The following is a 15,697-nucleotide window of genomic DNA, read 5'->3' on the forward strand; positions in this document are numbered from 1 at the left end:
CAGGTAAGCCAGGTAGGAGATAACTAGGTAAAGGTGCGGCCAGGTAAATGATATGCAGGATAACTAGAAAAGAGCTAACGAGAACAGGTGAGGCCAGGTACTAAGTAAATGATGATGTGCATGTGAACTAGGCAGGAGCTACCGCGGAAAAAGGTGAGGCCAGGTAAATGATGGGCAGGATAACTAGCGAGCTAATGAGGGAAGGTGAGGGCAGGTGAATGAAGTGCAGGTGTTATGCTACGAGGAATATCAGAAGGTGAAACTAGGAAAACAGGTTAAAAAATGGATGGTAAGCAGCTTTCCTCCGATCCATTTCAACTGACAGAGAGAGAGAGAGAGAGAGAGAGAGAGAGAGAGAGAGAGAGAGAGAGAGAGAGAGTAGGATGGGATGCGAAGAGAAAAGGCGTGGGGAGAGCGAATAGAAAGCTACGGTATTATTAAAAAGTAACACACGGGAAAACTCTATAAAATATATTTCCACCTGTCACTCATGTAATTACCCGGAAAACTGAATGAGGAGGAGGAGGAAGAGGATGGGGAGAAAGAAGAAAATGAGAAGGATAAGGAGCAGGAAGAGGAGGAGACGAAGCTGCAGGAGGAAAAGGATGAGTCGAAGGAGTTCTTATTTTTTTATACCATAGGAGGCAGCTCAAGGGCTAAAAATAAGGCCAACAGAAAAGAAGGCCGCTATATCGATGCACTAACGCGAAAAGTGGAGCGCATCCGAATTCAAACTTTAAAATCTGCCGGTTTTGGCTTTCCCCTCTTGAAGGCATTAAGTCGTAGGGAGTAAGGAAGAAAATAAAGGAATAGTAAAAATGGACAAAAACTGGAGGAAAAAGGGATAAACGCCCATTTAAAACTGCCCGAATGTCATGCTAGAAAATTAGACCTAAAAATACAAAGCGAAAATATTACAGAAACATTTGCTCGCTGTGCCTCCTCCTCCTCCATCTCTTCTTAATTCTTCCTTCTCCTTCTCCTCCTATTCCTCTCTCTTCTCCTCCTTTAACTTTTTCACATCTTCCTCCTTTTGCTAAACGATCAACACTTCTAAAAATCGATTTGACCGTTTCATAGTTTCCGCAGGTGTGGACTGAACGATCTCGCACGTATCACAGCAAGTGCTTTATCGGTTCCACAAGTCACTAAAGAGCCCGACAAATAGATCACATCACTAAAGCAAGCAGCCCTGTTATACGTCCACAAGCTCTTTACTGCCTGTTCTTATACGTACCCATGTTTCTAATTCCTTCTCTTTCTCGCACTCCTCATCCAGTTTCTTGCATCTTTCTCCTCTTCTGGTAATGTACAAGCACCATGCAAAGGGTCTATTTATACTCTCTCTCTCTCTCTCTCTCTCTCTCTCTCTCTCTCTCTCTCTGACCCTTGCCTTGTTGGACTGAATATTTCCTAGGCTTGCCCACCCTGTCCGTCCGGGACCACATTACATGCTAATAATTTACAGCAGGCAAACTACAAGATACTGTGTGTGTGTGTGTGTGTGTGTGTGTGAGAGAGAGAGAGAGAGAGAGAGAGAGAGAGAGAGAGAGAGAGAGAGAGAGAGAGAGAGAGAGAGAGAGAGAGGTGTGTGTGTGTGGGGGGGAGGTGGGGGGGGGGGGGCCGCAACCAAAATGTGACCCAACTCGTTATGGGTGTCAAGAGGGAGGAAAAAGGAAAAAGATATGGAGAAGAAAAACAAGACAAGAAGAGGAGGAGGAGGAGGAGGAGAAAGAAGAGCAAGAGTACGAGGAGGCCGCCCAAATAAACAAAAACACCGCAAAACATTATCAACACATCGACTTTTTTTTTCTCTGACCTGACCTTAGACATTAGCCCCGGCGAATCCCCTGATCCCCTCTGCTCATTCTTTCCTTCTTGAATCACATCGGAAACTTCTCGTCCGCCGATGTAGACGTTTCAGGATACTTCCCCCAGGCATGACTCTCGGAGTCTCTTGAAACTAGTTTTAAAGCACTCCCCAGTCAATTGAAACTAGTTAGATTACGCGCACGCCGCTTGGTGGGCAGAATAATTGCCGCCGAAGTTACGAAAAAATCCCGGAGATTGGTGCTGATGCTTTGTCAACAAGAATGTTGTGGCTAACCTTGCTAACCTGACCAACGTCACGGGAACTAACATTCAACACCATCAAGTGATGCGTAACCTTCAGTGCAGAACAAAAATAATAATAAGATATGAACAAGTCAACTCGCACTTACTTTTCGTCGTCTTCTTGGTGGTGGTGGTGATGGCGATGATGATGACGGCCCGCAACACACAACACACAGGAAGCTCGTGAGGAGAACCCTGAATGCCCTCACACACACACACACACACACACACACACACACACACACACACACACACAGCTGCCCCTATCTCTATACATAAATGCACATATCATCATAGGCTACTCAAATCGATATAAAGCAATCACATATACATAAAAGGAAAATAAAACACACACGTGATAAATTACTGTACCTATATACATAAAAAAGTACAGTCATCTCTTGTTATTCTTCTGTCTTTTGATTTTCCTGTTACCTCCAAAAAATGAGACAGAGAGAGAGAGAGAGAGAGAGAGAGAGAGAGAGAGAGAGAGAGAGAGAGAGAGAGACTATCACCCTACCATTATTACCTTTTCTTGGTTATTCTTCTTTCTCTTGGTTTTTGTTAAATAAATAAAAATAAAAAAGACTATGGAGGGAAAACTAGCCTATCACCATATCCTCATCATCCATACACATTACCCTACATCACCACCACCATATACCACCGTCATCACATCCTCACCATTCACACAACATTCATCCCCAACATGCCAACATCACCATATTCTCACCATTCACACACAACATTCAGTCATCATCACATTCGCTTGGTGGTGTGTGTGAGGGCTTAACACAGACCCCACGCTTCAACTTGTGGTGTGTGTGAAGCGGGCGGGGGTGCTAGCCTACTAACCGTGAACCTATTTATTGTCCTCTTCTTCCTCTTCTTCCTCTTGTTCCTGTATTCCTATATTCGTCCTCTTGGTTCACTTTTTTCCACTTCTCGCAATGTATATTTTTTTTCCATACTGATCCTTTTTTTTTCTTTTTTTTCTTATCTTTCCAATCACGCTTCACCCCACACATCACTTTTTTTTTATAATTCTTACTACATCTTCATTTGTTACATTTTCGATGCATACACTAGAATTTACCTATCGACACATCCACTGCCACTTATCCACCAACACCTCGATCACTTTCACACGCACTTCCTTATTTCCGGTTATAATGCCCATCTATACCCCCCTTTCCCTTGGCAATTTCATCTTTTCTTCACCATTTTCACTGGGTAATCGGTCATACCTATCCTTGGTTCAGTGTTTTCAGCTTTTCTTTTTATCAAAGTCCTTCGAATTGCACTGAGTTGCACTTCTATTATCGACAAAAAGCGGAATTCACCAAGCGCTGTCACTGACTGATGACACATTTTAAGGCTGATCAAATTTCACGCTAACTATATACACACAACCCTAGTGCCTACTGTGCTACATAAACCATCAACCACACCAGCAACTCCCCGCCTGCCAAACTGAAGAGGAGGGGGGCATAACTATGATAGCAAAGACACAAGCAGAGGCAGCAAAAGGGTGCCTAAAAAAATATCTAGCCCAAAGGCGCCATAGGCACTTATATTTTTTTCTCAATACTCAAAGTTCCCAAAAATTCCCGAAAATTCCAAAAATTCCCATGGAAAGTTTCCCAGTTCAAAATTTCCTGGAATTTTACAACCCTAGATAGGGCGTTGGTAGATGTTTTGGAGTTTTAATGGGAAGCTGGTAGATGGAGTGGTAGGTAAATAACACGAAAACAACCTTATCAATAACAATAACAGTAATAGAAGAAGAAAAGAAAAGAAAAAAAAACATCAACTGAATACTCACCTTACGTCTCGGCGGCGGCGGCGACGCAGGTGGAGACAGCCCGGTGGGAAACATGGCCGGGCGCAGCGTCAGGGGAGCGATTCTTGTTCAGGCCACCCCGAGACGCTCTGAGGGTGCCAGGACGCCCTACTTGCCAGACCCCCTCGCCACTCCCCCCTGTCGACCCCCGGGGTGCTGAAGATCCCTGGTGGAGGGTGGTGGATGAGTGGAATAGGCTTAGCAGTCATGTGGTGAGTGCCAATACAATTGTCACATTCAAAAATAGACTAGATAAATTCATGGACAGCGATATTAGGTGGGGTTAGATACACGGGAGCTTAGGGTCAAAGGAGCTGCCTCGTACAGGCCTGCCGGCCTCTTGCAGACTCCTGCGTTCTTATGTTCTTATGTTCTTATGAGTGCCGAGGACTTGTGTTTGATTTCCGCAACATCACTCACTCGAGTACACAACGACCTCGCTTCCCCTTCTACAGGTGTTCTCCCCTGCCACTCCCTCTCCTGGAAAAAAGGAAGTGTTATACATGTTATTCTTTACTTCTACTCTCTCTCTCTCTCTCTCTCTCTCTCTCTCTCTCTCTCTCTCTCTCTCTCCACTAACACAAACATACGGTGGTTTTCATCATTTCTATCTGTTCCATTAAAATTAATAATATAATCCGTTGAACTCCTCACACTGTAGTGTTATCAATTTGCAAGCCTTTCATGATAGGTAAATTAATATAGATGGCCAAAGCATATATAATAACTACGATACATTGTCATGTATTGCTCCTGACCCAAAGCCCTATATACCCTGAATGTAACGCTATACTCATCTTCATCTCTCCTCTTCAAGCACAGCTCCTCACTGGCCGTTTAATGAGGGGAGGTAATGAGGAAAGGTATCGCACCGTGTCAGATTCAAATTACCTTCACTAATACGCCTCGTAATTGATTCCTCCTCGTTTATGTTCTTACCGGAATATCGTCTCTCCTCAATTATAAGTCAACGAGACACAAGGTGAATGTGATAACGGTTTGTACGAGAATTGCTGGCCTGTCAATATCAGTATGACCAGGATGACTTCGAAAACAACAAAGTATTTTAACTATAACGACCATTTAATCTTAATATTTTCCTATGTCGAGGCTTGAGTAGAAACAAGTATCGGGGTTAAAAACAAAATATACAAATATATAAATATCCAGTAAAAATTTCCAAGAAAAATATAAGAGAAAAAAATTTACGTACTTTGCTAAAAAAAAACTTGAAACGAACCATATAATGACATTTAAAGTGATCCTCATTACGTTCAAAGCCACCTAACCTACATGAACGAAAAATAGACAATCTACCAGAATATATATTACTACTTACTGCTAAGATATAACACTAACCTTACCACCGAAGACGATATTCCCTAACCGTTATTACCGAGAGTAGCCTAATACATGAAACAGCCTACCACAGACCGAAGATACACTTAAACAAATGACTAAAAAATCATACCCTCCACCGCTTTCCGTCATAACAAGAGACACACGTGACCACCATCTGCCATTCAGCGCCATCTTTTGACATCATGCAAAAGTAATCCATCCAGTACCGTAGATTTACTAGCCCCACCTTTTTTTCTCGTATATATATTAGGGTTGGCATTAAAGGCATTGGTGGTGTTGGTTAAAAAAAGACGTTCTCTCAATAGTACTGATCGACAGATCGACAGTGATCGTCTAGTAGCTTGTTTATGAGAATCATGACTTGGACTTCACCCTTCGCCGTCCCCCAACATCCTCCCCTCGCCGCCTCCCACCCAGCGTTACCAGACCCTTGTACTCAACATAATCTATCCGTCTGCCTAGAAGCCATATCACCTCTCAAATGAAGGTATTCAATCAAACTGCTCCCCAGAAACTTAATTTATAACACATCCAAAACGAGTGAAAAGAGTAAATCCACGTTAAAAGCTCCGACTGTTGTATTGACTAAGGAATCGTTTTCGCACATGTGGTAACCCTGCCCCGCCGCCCAGCCATCAGGCCATCAACCCACACACTGTCCATTCGTATTCAAAACAACCTATTTGTCTCTGCCTAGTAGCTATCACATCCCTCAAATGACATCATCCAATCAAACCTGTCACAGAAAACATAACAAATAACACAGACTATACGAATGGGAAGAATAAAGTGACGTTAATTATGCTGAATCATTGTTGCACACATGGTAACCCTGCCCCTGCCCCGCCACCACCCCCACACCCCTCCTGACCCCCCTGTTGACCCTGCCGATGCGCCACCTCAGCACCCTGCCAAGCACCTCCCTGCCCCCCTTCTTCACCCAACCTGAAGCCAAAATGGTGAGAAAATGGGAAAAAAAGGGTGAAAATAAAGACCCCTGCCCCGCCATCACCCCCACACTGTTTTATGCAATACGTCAAAAGAACACCCGCCTGTCACGCCCACGCACACCTCACCATATGAAGACACTGCCGCCGCGCGTGTTCCATCCTCGTCACCGTCAGCAGAACAAGGAATCGACATTTTACACTTGAAAAATTTAACACAGTAAGTACCCACACATACACCCCCTAGTAGTCACGGTCGAGCACTGACCAGTGAGCAGTGACCACTGACCAATCGGCGCCGCCGGCGCCATTGCCGGTCAACTGACTATCTTTCGTTTGCTGAAAAAATATGAACAGAAAATATATTTCAATGGTAGTATTATTTTCAACCCTATTACATATACTTTTTTTACATTATCTGGTTTATATATCATTACAAGAGTTAAAAAGGATAAACATATATAGCCTGAGTAATAATTGTCTTTTTTTTTTCTTCTTACAAAACCTAATTTACTTGAAAAATAAGACCTCAAAAGAACAGATATATCGATTGCCTGGGCATTTATTCTCATGATGACTATGTATTATTTTTTTCATAGTAGTAGGTTTCACTATAGACTCCTCTTTGACTCTTTCACCCGGTGGTTCCATTCTTTCTCGTTGCAAGTTACCATTTTAATCGATGCCTCATCTATTCCAATTCGTGTATCGTTATTTATCTAAAGAAAACTTTATTCGAGATGAGATCCTATAGAAAAACAAATAAAAACGGACCGAAGTGGGAAAATCAACGACAGAAGCAATAGCCTAGCACCTGCATTGATTGAATAATAGCCTATCAACCATTTTTATTTGTAGTATGACAATGATTTAATAGTAGTAGTAGTAGTAGTAGTAGTAATAGAAGGAAGAAGAAGAAAAAGAAGAAGAATGATAAAGTGAAATAAAACAATAATAAGAATAGCCTGATATGCCTTCAACACAGATATAGGACTAAGTAACAGGGCGACAATTCATTTTCATTTGTTCATATCCTGGTAACAATAATTGGGGTAAGAATAAGAACAAAATCAACACAACTCACTTGCTCTGTCTATGGAATAACTTTGAATCCTATCTCTTTATTTCATCTCCTACTGAAATAGGTTGAAAATAAATAGTTGCCTACTCACAAATATATTTCAACACACACACACAGAGAGAGAGAGAGAGAGAGAGAGAGAGAGAGAGCACAAACACGCTAAGGGCACTGGGTAAATACAAGGAGAAAAATACCGCAGAAGAAACACTGGTCGTTGAGAAAGAAAAATATTGTTCTTATAAACTTTCGTAACTACATCTCTCTCTCTCTCTCTCTCTCTCTCTCTCTCTCTCTCTCTCTCTCTCTCATTAATTTTACCCTTAACAACCCTTCTACATCGCATTTTCCTTCCTTTCATCTCCCATTCTTCAATTACCGATGCTCCTTATCTTCTCTAATATCCAATCATTCTCATTTCCTCCTCCTCCTCCTCCTTCTCCTTCTCCTCCTGGTCTTTCTTTACCCCCCTTTTCATATTTTCTTTAGAGCCTCTAAGCCTGAGGACTGAAAATTGTTGTCACTGCCCTGTATAGATAATCCTCCTGCATACTCTTGACGTTGAAAGGATTTGTCTCACAGCAGATCAAATGGAAGGAGGTAAACTTAACTTGCTGGAAATGAGAAGTGAAGAGAGAAAGAGCGAGATATGGCCGGAGGAAAAGATGTGAAAAGGAGAGCTAGGAAGAAAGAAGACGGGATGAGGATAATGGAACAGGAGGAGTAGGAAGAGAAAAGAGGAGGATTAACAGTGCGTGAAGGAAGCTCGTAGAATAATGAACTACAATAGGTTGAATAACGAAACTATGAAGTATGGCGAGAAAAATGAAGAAAAAGAAAAATAAGAAGAGGAGGAAAGGAGTATTAACAACGCTGCAAAACTTACACAAAACCACAGTAAAGACGAAAATATGAAAAGTGGCGAGAGAATTGAAGAGATAGACAACGATAAAACGAAATGAGGAATTTAACAGCGAAATAGCGAAACTGACTTGGCAGCGGAGTAGATAATACATTAGCAAATCAAAGGGAACCGTAAAGAAGAATATACACGCACAAAGCAAAGACGCAACGTACATGTGGATACATAAAAAGAAAACAAAATAACACACACACACACACACACACACACACACACACCGCACAAAAGCAAGCAAAAAAACAGAACATACGAAATAAAAGACAAATGCCCGACTACAACGGAATGAAATAAAATAAAACATTCAAGGGGGTTGTAAAAAATATCATAAATAAAAAATAGGACAACCGTGAACGTACTGAGAGGGAAAATTCCGTTATTAATAAAAGAAATGTACGAACCGAGAACATGGGAAACAAAAGCCTATGAACTCACACAAAGAGAGCGCATGAAGCGAAGCAGAATAAAAGAAAATGGGAATATATTGGAAATTAATTGAACGAGAGAGAGAGAGAGAGAGAGAGAGAGAGAGAGAGAGAGAGAGAGAGAGAGAGAGAGAGAGAGAGATGGGGGTGGGTGGGAGGATTATGAAGGAAAACAAAGAGAAGAAAAATGTGACAAGAAAATATGTGAAAAAATAACAAAGCTATATATGAAAAACTGGAAAGAGAGAGAGAGAGAGAGAGAGAGAGAGAGAGAGAGAGAGAGAGAGAGAGAGAGAGAGAAAGGTTCCCATACACACATTTCTTCCTGCTTAAAGGTGTTATGTTGGAAGGCTAAAGTACGCAGGGGTGGAGGAGGGAGAGGAGGGGAAGAAGGGAGAGAGAGACGACCTCTTTTAGACTAGACGCCCCCCACCAACCTACTTGTATTCTCCTCCTCCTCCTTCTTCTCCTCCTCTCTTTCAGCCCTCTTCTCCTCCTCTTCCTCTCCCTTCACCTCCATCTTTAAACCTTACTCCTGCCTTTACAACTCCACCAGTCTCGTTTCTTTTCTTTCCTTTCTTCCTGCTCTCCTTTTTTCATTCTTTACCAGCCTCCTTCTCCTCCTCCTCCTCCTCCTTCCTCCATCAACACAGACGTATGTGCAGACAGGTTCCGTGTGTGTGTTTTTACTGTTTGACGAGGGTGTTTGAGGAGGGCGCGTAGCTATATGGAGCACATTGTTAACTGGGTGTGTGTATGTTTAGTTTGTCGTGATGAATATTAACGTGAGGGAGCCTGGTGTCCTATGTCTGAGGGTTGATTAATAGGGGAGTTTTTACTGTTTGACGAGGGTGTTTGAGTAGGCCGAGTAGCTATAGGGGGGACATTGTTAACTGGGTGTGAAAGCAAGTAGTATGTTTTGTCTGCTGTAATAAGCATGAATGTAAGATAATCTTGTGTCATACGGGTGAGGGTTAGTTAGTAAGGGATTTTGTGGTTTGTAAATTGCTTAAAAGATGAGAATGAGGCTTAATTAAACATCCACCAAAAACAAGAGACAACATAAATCAAAGTATATCATAAAGTTACGTTGAGTTTCTTCCAGATTATGTCGCACTGTCCTCAATGTATGCACGATTCTGAGGGGGTGTAAAAATATTGTATTGGGTTACACTTGCGCCAGGTACAAAGACATAACCATAACCAAGGGAACTTAGGGTACAACACAGAAGGGAAGGGAAGGGACGAGAAGGGTAAGGAAGGGGGACCTGTATTAAACCAGAGCGAAACAAATATACATCGAGTTGACAAAAGAGTAAAACTTTGTAACAAAAAGAGAAACCACAACTTTGCGTTCGTCCTAGCAACATGAAAACTACAATATATGACTGAAAAAAAATGCAAATAATAAAAGCGAGATTATTTTTGTGGTGAGCGAAGTTGTACGTATTTCTGTTTGTAATTTTGGGGGATGAACCTGAAATGCGGCTCATGTAAATCCCGCGGCTCGCCATTGCCATATATCGCGTTGATCCGGCTCAGGCAACGTATAATTCGACTTGCCACGGGAAGATAAAAACAAATTCGCCCCTCCTTCATTCATTCGGATCCTGTCATTAATACAATATAATATATTAATATATAAAAAAGCCCGCTAATCAACAAACAATAAAAACAAATAACAAAACAACAAATAATAATAAAAATTCCACCTTCCTTATTTATTGGGTTCGTGTCATTAAAATATTTGTGGCCGCTATAAATGTACCACACCTGAGAAAAATATAAACACCTGAGAAAGACATTTTAATCTTAATGAAGCAAATAAAAACGAATTCCCACACCTGATCATACAGCTCGTGTCATTAATTTATCACACCTGAGAAAAAATAATAAACACCTGAGAAGAAGATAAGGAAAGTGACGTGTGTGATATTTTAATGAGGCAAATAAAAAAAATCCCACACTTATTCATAGAGCTTGTGCCATTAATATATATGAGCCCTGTATTAATTTATCACGCCTGAGAATAAAAAAAAAGCAAATGTGAAAAAAAGCAGACTAAGAAGGTGTTTGTGATATCTTAATGAGGCTGATAAAAAAATAAATTCCCCCACTTATGCATTCGGATCGTCTCATTAATATATTTGTAATCGCCATTCATTTATCACGCCTCAGAAAAATCAAATATCTGAGAAAAAGTAATTAATAAATATTGTGTGTGATATTTTAATGAGGCAAATAAATAAAAAAAAAACGTCACTTATGCATTCGGATCGTTTCACTAATATGTCTGTACGCGCTATTAAGTAATTCATCACGCCTGAGAAAAATTAAACCCCTAAGAAAAATAGATTAATAAGTGTTGTGTGTGATATTCTAATGAGGCTCATGCACTTATGAATGGAGTACGTGTCATTAATACATCTTTACCCGCTATTAGTTTATCACACCTGAGGAAAGTACGACTGAGAGAAACAGATTAGAGAGCGTTGCGTGGGTGTGATAATTTAATATGTTTCCTTTTATCAATCCGACCTAATACTGATGTGCTTGTTCCTTCTGCCAGACAAAGGAGGAAGTGATGCTTCTTTTTTTTTTTTTTTTTTACTTCACTGACAAAACAACGCACGAGAGAAGCAGATTACAGAGTTCCTTGTGTGATAATCTAATGAAGTTATTTTTTCTCAACCCGACCTAAGATTGATGTGTTTGTTTCCTCTGCCAGACAAAGGAGAAGAAGGTGCTACATATTTTTTTTTTTTTTACTTCACTGGGAAAACAGCGCATGATAAAAGCAGATTACAGAGTTGCGTGTGTGATAATCTAATAAGTTTCCTTTTATCAATCCGACCTAAGATTGATGTGTTTGTTTCCTCTACCAGACAAAGGAGAAGGAGGTGATGTATATATATTTTTTTTTTTACTTCACTGGGAAAACAACGCATGATAAAAGCAGATTAGGGAGTGATGTATGTGATAATCTAATATGTTATCTTTTCTCAACCCGACCTAAGATTGATGTGTTTGTTTCCACTGGTAGTATATACATTTTTTCCTTCACTAAGAAAACTGAACCTGAGAAAAAGCTGAGAGTGCTGTGCGTGATGTTGTTTTTTATTAATACAACTAAATATTCGAGGGGATTCTGTATTCCCTGTCAGTCTAAAGAACAGGGTGATGGTACATAACTTTTTTGCTCACTTGTCTGAGGAAACAACACCTGAGGAAAAAAAGACTAATAAGAGTGATGTGTGTGATGTTTGAATGAGTCTGTCTTTTATTAATGCAACTAAATATTCGAGGCGAGTCTGCTTCCCCTGTCAGACTGGAGAACAGAAGGGCGGCACATAACTTCTTCTTTTTTTCACTGCACTGAGAAATCAACACCTGCGGAAAGCGTGTGATATATTAATGATGCCATCCTTTATAATCCGACCTAAGATTTGAGACGAGTTTATTTCCTCTGTCAGCTGAAAGGACATACAGGTGCTTCATAACTTCTTTTTTCACTTCATCCTTCCCCCATAATCCCTCAGTGGTAAGAGTCGTCACGTATGTCATAATTGTTCACTGTTATCATTCCTCGATGCTGATGAGTCAGGAATTAACATGACTGGCCATTTGTGAGAGATACGGAAATGTCCAGAAGTAGTTTTGTTGCATTTTGACAAGGAAAAAGGCAAGATAAATATGTACAGAGTAGTTTTCCTTTTACTTTCACACACGAGCAAGTGAAAAAGCGAAAAAACGGATACGGATATGTCTAGAATTAGTTTTGTTGCTTTTGACATGGGAAAAAAAAGCAAGATAAATGGATATAAAGTACTTTCCTCCTTACTTTCACATACGAGCAAGTATAAAAAGAGAGAAAAATACCTCTAACAGTAAGGAATCTACAGGCCATAACTCTTAGGAGGAAAAAAGCGATATTACACAGCTTGGGGGATGAAGGGAATAAAAAGGGCGGAAGAGGAAAACAATCCCCTCATCAGCCACGGCAGGAGATGACGGGGAAGAGCTGAGCTGCCCGACGTCAATTTGAGGATCTTGGGATGTTTTTCCGAGGGGCTTCTTTTCAAAGGCTCCGGGTCTCGAGGAGGAAAATTAAAAAAAAAAAAAAGGGAGAGGAGGCAGATCATTTCAGAGGATAGCCCAGAAGAAGAAGATGAAGGAATGACAGGGATGAAAGGTTGGTGAAGAGTTTTTTTTTTCTTTAGCAAGCGAGTCATTCTGTTTGTTTGTGAAATATGTTTTGTTTCACTCCTGTGTTAAACGATTATTTGTGTTTCTTTTTTTAGTTCGCTTAAGGACACTTCCGCCTCCTAGTATAATTCTGTTTATCATCACGTACTTTAGTTTGTTAATTTCCTGCCCGTCTACATTTTTCACTTCTACTCGCGTTATACTGTGAAAATAAACGTAAAAGGGATTGTCGTGGGTTGAGATTATATATATGTTTACGTAAGCCCTGTGTGTGTGTGTGTGTGTGTGTGTGTGTGTGTGTGTGTGTGTGTGTGTGTTGCAATTTTAAGGTTGCATGTAATCAAAGTTTGAAGGCTGATTGCGAGGAAAGTTTATCCTCATCTCTGAATTTCCTTTCCTCCCACTATTTTCTTAATAAAGTCGTCTAGTAATTACTTTAGTTCCCCTTAAGTTCTACAGCTATTTTTTTAATTTTTTTATCAGTCACCTCCAACCTTATTATCAATCTTTCTTCCCTTCTCTTTCTCACTCTTCTTCTCTCCCTTCCTCCCTATTTTCCTGTACTTTTTCCCTTCATTCTTCCCTTCTTTTTCTCTCTCTCTCTCTCTCTTCGCATTCTTTTCCCCCTTCCCTCTATTCTCCTGTACTTTTTCCCTTCATCTTTCTCTTTTCTCTCTCCCTTCCCGTTATCCTCCTCTACTTTCCCTTTCATCCTTCCTTCTTTTCCCTTTCACTTAACACCTGGCTCCCCTCCTCCCTTCTTTTGAGCCTCGGCGTACCCTACTTTCCTCCCTCCTCTTACCTGTTTTTTATCTCACCTGAAGAGCGAAAAGCCACCTGGGGAGTGTCATTTTTGTCAAGTGTGTGTGGACATGACGTGTAAAGGCGTGTACGGACTCATCCCTGTGCGTGTGTGTGTGTGTGTGTGTGTGTGGGGGGGATATAGGGTGTGTGTGTGTTTCCCTTTATCTACCTTAGTTACATAACCTCCACCATCATTAGAATCACTATTTATGACATCACCACCACCACCACCAACATCATCACCCTTTTCATCATCACAACCCACCACCAGTCCCATCACCACTACCTTGCTCAAACAAATAATTAAAACCGAGTATTTATGTGTTTCTTCCCCATTACTCCTTTCTCCACCTACCCTTGCCTTCCACAATCATCCATACATCATTCCCTTTGCTTCATGACAACGAATGTATATCACTGTTTCTAGAGGATTACTTACTCAACTCCCACTCCCATTGCTTGCTACATCGTTCTCTGCACTACCACGGCGTCAACTCTTGGCCTCAGTCCCACGCAGCACTGAAAGGTGACCCCGTTGCCGAGCTCATAAGCTCCAGCATGCAAATCAGAGAGTCCTCAAAGCTTGTGCAAGGGATGACGTCCGCGAGTCGATGCTCCAGGGATTTACTAGCCGACACACGCGTCACGCTGGAATGGGCTGGGGTCGAGATTGTACTGGATGGTAGGAAGCGGGTGAAGAAAAATGTCGTATGAGAAATGATAATACAAGTACTGATGATAATGAAAATGATAATAATAATGATAATAGCTAAATATATCAACATGGTATTGATGCACGCTCTAATAAATGCATGCTAAATGTCATCTTTACTCGTGGCCACAAGCCTATCAGTTTAGCTCCCTATAGGTTTCCACAGGTATATATTTAGCAAAGAACCACCAGGAGTGAATCAGCAAATAGACAAAACCTGAACAAAGCATCAAATTCACCATCGTTTGCCTTCTATACGTTTCCACAGGTACATACTTAGCGAGGAACCGGGAGGAGTGAGTCAGGAAATGGAAGAAATACCAAGAAGCTGCTCATCTCATCCATGCACATTGCCAGGTCAGGTGCGAAACTAATTAAACGCGTGGCGGGGGCGGTGTCAGGTAGTCTCCCAGGAGATACCTCGGGACAGGGACAAGCTTAAACCCACGTCATTCCGTACACCTGGGAGTTGGGATTAAATTAAACCCTGATCCCCCCATATCACCTGTCAGCGGGGAAAGGTGTAAGCATTAGGCCGCCTCCTGAGTATAATGAACGCCTCAACTGTAGTAGGCTCTAGAGGGCGGTATGTAGTGGAGGGGAAGGAATAATTAATTGCCTGGTGAACCTCGAATCTACTTAGCAAACACCACGAAAAATGAACTCCCTTCCCCCTCGCAGCTTCGTTTACGAGTCGATTTAATGTTCCAGTATTCCGTCCACATAATACCAACTTGGCTTTCCAGTGGGGGGGAATAATTCAACGTCGAAATACATCATTTGTTGAGTATTTAAATAAATTATGAGTTGGTTTGTTATTACCTAGCCTTCGTGGGCCCGAGCCGCGTCTGAGTATAGAAACGCTCTGAATAACGGAGGCCGATGTTGGTGAATATAAGTTTATACGGGCACTGATGACTGACCTGAGAGAGAGAGAGAGAGAGAGAGAGAGAGAGAGAGAGAGAGAGAGAGAGAGAGAGAGAGAGAGAGAGACTTGGCACATTTAAAATTTCTTGGTTATTAGCTTGTCTGTTCCCTTGCTACGCCCTCCATTTGAAGACCGAAAGCAACCTCATCCTTACGCAAGACTTTAAAAAAAACTCAATAAAGAAAAATATGAAGTAAACCCTGCCTGGTAGATGTGAAAGCCTAGATATAAAAGAAGAAGCTCAGTAAAGGAGAAACGAAGTAAGTCCTGCCTATAGAAGATGCGGAACCCTGCCGACTGGTTCCTGAGTCTTGCCATGCAGATAAAAGCAGCGAGTCATGCACGATAACAATCTAAA

Source organism: Eriocheir sinensis, chromosome 48, assembly GCF_024679095.1.
Source record: "Eriocheir sinensis breed Jianghai 21 chromosome 48, ASM2467909v1, whole genome shotgun sequence".
NCBI lineage: Eukaryota > Metazoa > Arthropoda > Malacostraca > Decapoda > Varunidae > Eriocheir > Eriocheir sinensis.